The sequence below is a fragment of the Mustela putorius genome, unplaced genomic scaffold (genome assembly GCF_011764305.1).
Source record: "Mustela putorius furo isolate JIRA1106 unplaced genomic scaffold, ASM1176430v1.1 tig00000095_pilon_pilon_pilon, whole genome shotgun sequence".
Classification (NCBI taxonomy): domain Eukaryota; kingdom Metazoa; phylum Chordata; class Mammalia; order Carnivora; family Mustelidae; genus Mustela; species Mustela putorius.
The window spans coordinates 11,910,813-11,919,798 of record NW_025421280.1 but is presented as its reverse complement, the minus strand read 5'-3'; positions in this window follow the sequence as shown (position 1 = coordinate 11,919,798).

Genomic DNA, 8,986 nt, shown 5'->3' with positions numbered 1-8,986 from the left:
CTCAGTAGTCTCTATTAAGAATTTGTGATTGTGAATGTTACCACGGCAACCTGTTTAAAGGGGCTGCAAAGAGATGCACCTCAGGCTTCCCTATAGCTGACACTCGCCAGTGATGCTCATCTTTGACTAGAGGGGTGGAGTACAGACTCATGATATAACCAGCATCCTAACTGAGGGACTCGGGTGGTTTTTTTTTTTTTTTTTGGTCGTGTTATCAGATAATTAAGATTCATTGAATTCCTAATATGAGCTGAATCCAGGTAAGATTTCACATTTGTAATCAAAATGTGGTGAAAATCCCTCAATAGAGAATAGTTTGCTGATCATATTATCATAATTGTGGATTGAGTGATAGATGACATTAACAGTCTAAACACAGATTTTCTTCTCTTTTTAAAAATTCACTCTTAATTCTAACTTGTGGCCTTCCTTCGTGAATTTTAAAGCCACTAATTTGGGATTTGTGATTCAAATTCAATCAAAATGTATTGAGTTCCTAGCAGGTGCCTTCACATGCATCTTTCATTTAATTCTCTAACTACACAACTATTCTTGGAAGTAGATATTATCTCATCTATTTTGTAGATGAGTAAACAGAAGCTCAGAGAGGTTAACTAACTTGCCCAAGGTTACCCAGTGAGAAAAGGGAAGAGCTGACAAATTAATTAATCTACTGATGACATTGCCAGGTCCAAGCTAATGTCTATCATTGTTTAGCAATATTTTCTTCATAGATTGTTGATGATGTATGGGGGGGGGAGGATGGATATAAATGAAGCCATTATTTTCACATCTCTAACATCTCTATTCAAATCCCTAACATGTTTGATGATGACAAATAACTCCCTTACTTATCAAAATAGTTTAGAGGATTTTCTAGAAAATACTTGACTTATAGTTGAACTTCCTGAATAACCTTGAAAGAAATTGTTCCAGATATTCTCCTTTTGTTCCTCCAGACCCATCTGTCATCATTGTTCACCCTATTCTATGCTCTGGGAGGCCTTGGCAGACCAAATATCCCTTTCCTTCTGGCTTCCTTCTGGGTTCAGTCAATGGGCAGCCCCATGGAAGATCAGAGGACAGAAAGAAACCAGGGTATTTATTCCCTTCCCACATGTTGACAGTGCTGCATTACTCAAGCAAATGCCAAGTTCCTTCCAGGTCACCTTATCATAAAGCTGTAGCTCTCACCAGGTTTCTGTAGAAACTCCCTCTTTTTTGTGTCTTCAGGCATAAAGGGTGAACTTTCTCCCACTGCTACACTTGGGATGCTTCACTATTCCTTCTTAGTTTCCTTTAAGCCAGCCATGATCTTCACCAACAGTCCCTTTACTGACTGCTCTTAGATCCTGGTTCTTGAAAAGAGAGCTTAGATTACAGGTTTGAGACCTTCCTCCTTCCTAATACAAGAATTAATGCTATAAATTTTCCTCTCAGTGCTGCTTTTTCTATGTCCCATAAATTCAACATGAAGTCTTGCATTGAGTGCAATGTTCTCTTTTTAAAAAAGATTTTATTTATTTATTTGAGAGAGAGCAAGCATGAGACGGGGGGAAGGGAGGGGCAGAGGAAGAGGGAGAAGCAGGCTGCCCCCCTGAGCAGTCGATGCAGGGCTCGATCCCAGTGGGACCTGAGCTGAAGGCAGACACATAACTGCTTAACTGATTGAGCCACCCAGGTACCCTTGTTTTTTCTTTTAAATTTCCCTTGTGACTTCCCTTCTGGCCCACGGATTAGTTAGAAGTATGTTGTTCAGTCTTCAAGTGTTGGGAGGTTTTTCTTTTATCTTTCTGATATTGATATCTCATCTGATTCCTTTGTGGTTGAAGAACATGCTCTGTATGGTTCCAGTTCTAAATTTGTTAAGTTTGTTGTATGGCCCAACATGTGGCTTATGTTGGCATATGTACCATGGGCACTCACGAAGTGTGTATTCTGTTCTTGTCAGGTGGTGTGTTCTAGGAATGTCGTTTTGGTTCTGGTGGTCGGTGGTTTTGAGTTCTTCTATATCCTTACTGATTTTCTGTGTAGCTCATCCCCCCATTAACTTTTCAGGTGTAATTGTGGGTTTGTCCACTTCATCTTTCAGCTATACCATTTTTTGTTTCCTGCATCTTAGAGCTCTGTGTGTGGCACCTCGGTGACAGCCTGGCGAGGTTGGGGCTCAGCTCCTCATACCATCAGTGGAGACGGAGATAAGGGTAGGGCAATAATTTTTTCTTTACAGCTATTGCTTTCTAAACGTTTTCAGTCTTGTTAGGTTACCCTTTTCCTGGTCCTTTGGTTAAAGAAAGCAGGTTTTTGCTGGGACTCATTTGATCTGTCTCAGTAGTCTGGAACTGCCGGTTTTTTCAGCATGGTCTGGGACATATGAGTTAAATAAGAAAACCCATGTCGTTATTTGGGTCCTGAGGTCCCTAGCCAGTCTGCCTTCTGGCCACCTTTCATAGTCTTCTGACATTTGTTTTAAATTTATAATATGCTATAGTATAATAATAATTATATAATATATAATTTATATTTATAATACACATCATATAATATTATATTACATTATGTCTAGGGCTTTTACTTAGAGTAGAAAAGGATAAAATATGTTATTCCATCTTCCCAGAAGCAGAAGTCTTCATGTCAGGAACTTTGAAAAAAAAAAATTAATACAAACAACTAGCTACAAAAGGTTAGATGAGCTGAAAAGCTAAACAGAGAACAGTGAAGCCACCCCAAGATTTGCAATATCAGAAAACAACTATTACTCTAGAACAGGTGGCACAAAGAGAGTACATGGTGTTACTGGAGCCCAAAAGCTGGAGCTACTCAATGGGATATTGGACCAAAGAGGGAAGGGGTATCCCACAGACAGCAGGAACCGTGCAGGAGATATAGCCAGTAGTTATATCTCCACCACAGGTAGAAAGAGAGAAAGGAAAATACATTGGCTTATCCCCTCCTCCTTCCCTCCAGTCCCCTTCCAGTGCCTCTCAGTGGCCAAACTCAGCCAGAAGCCACTTGTCAGGGAAGTTGGGAAAATATCATTTACAGGGGTCATAAATCTGGACACCGAACAGAGCAGAGGGAAGGATGGAGCAGATCTGAAGGGAAGCAGGTACATGACTGGTACAAGGATGAATAGCTATTTCAGAAGTGCCTTGGATTTGGAGCTGAGAATCCCTAAAAGAAGGATGGGATAATGGCAAGAAAAAAGTAAGTGTGTCAGAGGCCACACGAAAATATCATTATTGGGTGGCTCAGCATGTGCTGGGGAGGAAGATGACCGGCATACCCAAAACATCCAGATAATTTCCTGAAAATCCATTCACTTTCCTCTAGCTATCACCACCTAGCCTGAAAGATAACAACCTCCCAATATTTATTCTTGTGATTCTGCTATCTTTAGACTCCAGTGTTCTGAGAACTGAGAGGAAAATAGCTCTAGAGGAATTAGGTGTGTCTCCTTCAGTGATCCTTCTCATGATGCTTTTTTTTCATTCGTTATGGAAGCAACTGCATGTACAGTAGTTTTTATGCACCTAGGAGATCTGAGTAGAAATTAGTTATGCTACCACTTTCTGATAGGTATATGAAATTATAAAGATTTATAAAATTTATAAGATTTATAAAAATGCTCTGTTTGAACAGGAAAAGGTCAACATTGCTATGAACAGATGTTCAATATCTCATGGGTAGTTTCATGGGTAGATTCATCCACGGAGAAAATCAACAGGCTTCAGATGGACAACTAACACTGTACCAATGATATTAATTTGGTGGCAACTCATGTGCAATTTCTTGGAAAGGGTCTAAGATAAATTTAATTCAGCAGTATCAGTGACATTAATAACAGAGAATGATGAATGGAAGAACTTCAGCCAAGTATTTTTTTAAAAAACATTTTATTTATTTGAGAGAGAGGAGTGAGCATGAGAGGGGAGAAATCAGAAGGGGAAGTAGACTCCCTGCTGAGCAAGGAGCCAGATGCAGGACTCGATCTCGGGACTCCAGGATCATGACCTGAGCTGCTGCTTAACCCACTGAGCCACCCAGGTGCCCCTAGCCAAGTATTTTAAAGAATGCTTTCAAAGAATCCATTTTAATGAACAACTACTATATTCATCGAAATTCTTACCCTTTTATTATATTTGGAAAATATATATGTATTTCTAAATCTAGGAGATTAAATCAACATTTTTATAAAAATATTGTATAACTCAGAGTTGTTAGGATACTTCTCTCAATGGTGTAGAGGGGTTGGTTGGTTAGATAGTATATGAAGGAATCTATGTACTGGACAAATAAGCTATGTCTCTTCTCACAAGTAAGTAACTGTTTCAATTAAAGGTTTTCTCCTAATTAGTAGAACAAACTACAGCTGACTTTAGGGGTGTTGGAAGCCCAGTACAATAAATTATCCTTTGACTGTCATTCAAAGCAAAGAAAGAGCTACACGTTAGGCAGGGGGAGAAAAAGCACCATATGCATGGTTTATTAATAATGTACAGGAATGGCCAGCATAGTACTTGAATGAGACGAAGGTGACAAAAGTCAATTAAAATCTTGAGACAGTTTTTGAGATTTGGAATATTAATTAGAGAAAGCAACAGCAGAATACTGGCATAACCAGGCACACATTTGAAATCTTATTTGTAGTTCAAGAAGCCCATTTTTTAAAGCACACTTGAGAGACTGAAAGATGCATCCAGAAAAGAAGCAATTAAACTCATTCAGAGCTGGAAGACATTAGGTCAACTCGGCACACGTAGTACAAAAGGATAGGGTGGTCATCAGGACGCTCCAGGAAAACTACCAGCACTGCTAGTTCTGTGGGACTCTTTAGTGGTTTTTGTTATAGGTTGTTTTTGGGTTTTTGGTTTTTTGGTTTTTTTGTTCTTAGCAAAGGACACTTTAAAAATACAAATACGAAAAAGTCAGTTACCAGTGTGAAGTGTAGCAGACTATTATGAATAGCTTCTTTCAACTGTAAGTGAAAGAAAGGCCATTTCCGCTCTGGTTAAGCCAATCATATCTGTTTACAATAGAATTAGAGATGCCACAGACTGGGTAGCTTGGCTTTATTTCTGTGACAGGATGTCTACTCTGCAAAAATAAAAATAACTAACATCTTTGAGAACCTTCTTGTAAACCCAGCCCTGCTGTAAGATCCTAAATGCTTCAGGATCTCCAGAATATAAGCAACAGGAAGACAGGGAAACTTCCTTGTTTTGTTTTGCCCCGTGCCTGGCACATAGTAGGTACTTGATAAATACATTATCAATGCATGGTGTTTCTCAATGAGTAATTTTTTTTAAAAAGATTGTATTTACTTATTTAAAAGAGAGAGCGTGCACATGCAAGCAAGTGAGGGGAGGGGGGGCAGAGGGGAGGGAGAGGGAGAGAGAATCTGAAGCAGACTCTATGCTCTGCATAGAGACTGACACGGGGCTCGATCTCACAACCACAAGATCATGCCCTGAACCAAAACCAAGAGTTGGATGCTTAACCAACTGTGATACCTGTAATACGCAGGCACCCCTCAATGAAATGGGTAATTTTTCTCTGTATGTATTACTTTTGTAATCTGAAAAAAAATCAATTGTTTTTTTTTATCATCTCTTGGTGGACATGCCCTTGGGCAAAGTCCCTCTCCTTGAGGCTTGGCTGGATAATCACTTACTTGTAATAAAGAACTAATGGAATACCACTTCTGAGATTATGTTACAACATGACCTGGATTTCCCACTTGTCTTCTAGCTCTCTCACTTGCTCTTTCTGATGGAGGCTGGCTGTTATGTTGTGAGCTGTCCTGTGAAAGGGTACAGGTGGCCAAGCACTGAGGAGACCTCTGGCCATCTTCAGATGAGGAACTGAGGCCCTTAGTCCAATGTCCCATGAACAACTGGATCCTGCCACCAAATATATGAATGAGGCTGAAAGCAGATTTCTCCAGCCTTACTTGACTCTATAGATGACTATGCTCAGCCTTGACTATGTAATCTTGTGAGAGACCCTGACTCCTCTCCCAATCCATACCTGGATTCCTGACATATAGAAACTATGAGATAAAAAGTACTTGTTGTTTTGAGCTAAGTTTGTGTAATTTATACATGGCTATAAATAGTTAATATTTCTTTCAAGACATATCTCCAAAGGAAAAGGAAACAAAAGCAAAAATGAACTTTTGGGACTTCATCAAGATCAAAACCTTCTGCACAGCCAAGGAAACAGTCAACAAAACAAATAGGCAACCCATGTAATGGGAGAAAATATTCACAAATGACACTATAGACAAAGGGCTGATATCCAAGATCTATAAAGAACTCCCCAAACTCAACACCCAAAAAACAGATAATCACATAAAAAATGGGCAGAAGACATGAACAGACACTCCTCCAAAAAAGTAGCTAACAGACACATAAAAAAATGTTCATCATCATTAGACATCAGGGAGATTCAAATCAAAACCACATTGAGATACCACCTTATACCAGTCAGAATGGCCAAAATCAACAAGACAGTAAACAACAAGTGTTGGAGAGGATGTGGAGAAAGGGGAACCCTCTTACACTGTTGGTGGGAATGCAAGCTGGTGCAGCCACTTAGGAAAACAGTGTGGAGATTCCTGAAGAAATTTAAAATAGAGCTACCCTATGACCCTGAAACTGCACTACTGGGCATCTACCCCAAAGATACAGATGTAGTGAACAGAAGGGCCATCTGTACCCTAATGTTCATAACAACAATGGCCATAGTTGCCAAACTGTGGAAAGAGCCAACATGTACTTCAAAGACAAATAGATAAAGAAGATATGGTCCATATACACATGGAGTATTACGCCTCCATCAGAAAGGATGAATACCCAACATTGTATCTCATGGACGGGACTGGAGGAGATATGCTGAGTGAAATAAGTCAAGCAGAGAGAGTCAATTATCATATGCTCTCACTTACTTGTGGAGCATAAGCAATAACATGGAGGACATTGGGTAAAGGAGAGGAGAAGTGAGTTGGGAGAAATTGGAGGGGGAGACAAACCATGAAAGACTGTGGATTCTGAGAAACAAACTGAGGATTTTGGAGGGGAGGGGGATGGGGGTTGGGAGGGCCTGATGGTGGGCATTAAGGAAGGCATGTATTGCATGGCGTACTGGGTGTGGTGCATAAACAATGAATCTTGGAACACTGAAAAAATAAAATAAAATTTAAATAATTAAAAAAATAAAGTATGCAATTAAGGAAAAAATAAATAGCCAATACACGAGTCTACAGGAAAAAATGGTCTTTTTAAAGTTGGGTTTTGGGTGTGGTTTTTTAAAAGATTTTATTTATTTGAGAGAGAGAGAGCAAGCAGGAAGAGAAACAGAGGGAGAGGGTTAAGCAGACTCTATGCTGATCATGGAGTCCAATGCAGGGCCCAATCCTGGGACCCTGAGATTATGACCTGAGCTGAAATCAAGATTTGGTCGTTTAACCTACCGAGCCATCCAGGGACCCCAGTGGCTTTTGTTGTTGTTGTTGTTTTGGGTTTTTTTTTTTTTGGTAACAACATTCTAATTTTCTACTTTCAGCTCTTTATGAAATGAGCTACTATTTCTCAAAAATTGGCTTTGCTTTGGCAATGTGGTAACAGCTACTCCTTCCATGACCAAAATATGGAGGCACTATTACAATCGAAAATTTATTTTCCCATTCTAATATGTAGTATATATCCACAAAAGGGGCTTTAAACCATTCCTAGAAAATTATAATCAAGTCCAAATTCTAAAAATACTTTAAAAATCCATTACATTTATTCAACACTACATTGCACATACCATAATAATACTAAGTATGAAAATTATCTTCAGACACCTTCCTATTAAAGTGAAAATGGGCTCTATCTGGTTCTATCTATGGTATAATGACATCTGTCTGTTTCAATCCTTATAGGCAGATAACAGCTGTACAAAGGAGTCCCAAGGAGTCACACCATTTCACCATTCCATTCTAAATACGGTATCCCCCCTTACCTGTGGGGGATACTTTCAGTGGATGCCTGAAACTGTGGATAGTACCAAACCCTCTATAGAGTTGGCCCTTGAACAACATGGGTTTGAACTGCATAAATCCACTTATATGCAAGTTGTTTTTTTGATATAGTACAGTACTGTAAGCACATTTTTTTCTCCCATATGATTTTCATTACAGTTTATTTTCTCTAGCTTCCTTTATTTTAAGAATACAGTATATAGTATATATCACCTCAAAATATGTGTTAATCAACTGTTTATCAATTAGGGCTTCCAGTCTAACAGTAGCCTAGTAGTTAAGGTTTTTTAAAGATTTTATTTATTTATTTATTTATTTGAGAATGAATGAGAGAGAGTGTGGGCGGGGGAAGCAGACAGAGCTGGATAAGCAGACTCCAAACTGAGTGTAGAGCCCAAGAAGAGGCTCAATCTTATGACCCTGAGATTATGGCCTGAAACAAAATCAAGAATCAGATGCTTAACTGACAGAGCCACCCAGGCTCCCCACTATTAGTTAAGTTTTGGGAAAGTTAAAAGTTTAGGCAGATTTTCAACTGTACGGGGGGCTGATGCCCCTAACCCCATGTTGTTCAAGGGTCACTGTATATTGTTTTTTCCCCCTATACAAACATATGTACCTATGATACAGTTTAATTTATAAATCAGGCACAGTAGGTTAACAATAATAATAAAATAAAACAATTATAGCAATATCCTGTACTAAAAGTTACGTGAATGTGGTCTCCCTCTCTCAAAATATTTTATTGGAATGTACTCACATTCCAATAAATGATGATGATGTGAGATGATAAAATGCCAACGTGATAAAGTGAAGTGAACTACACAGGCCTTGTGACCTAGTGTTAGTCTACTACTGACCGTCAGTCAGTAAGTCAGAAAGGAGATCACCTGCTTCTGGACCGTGGCTGACAGCAGAATAATTAAAACCATAGAAAGCAAAACCCAGATAAGGGAGGAT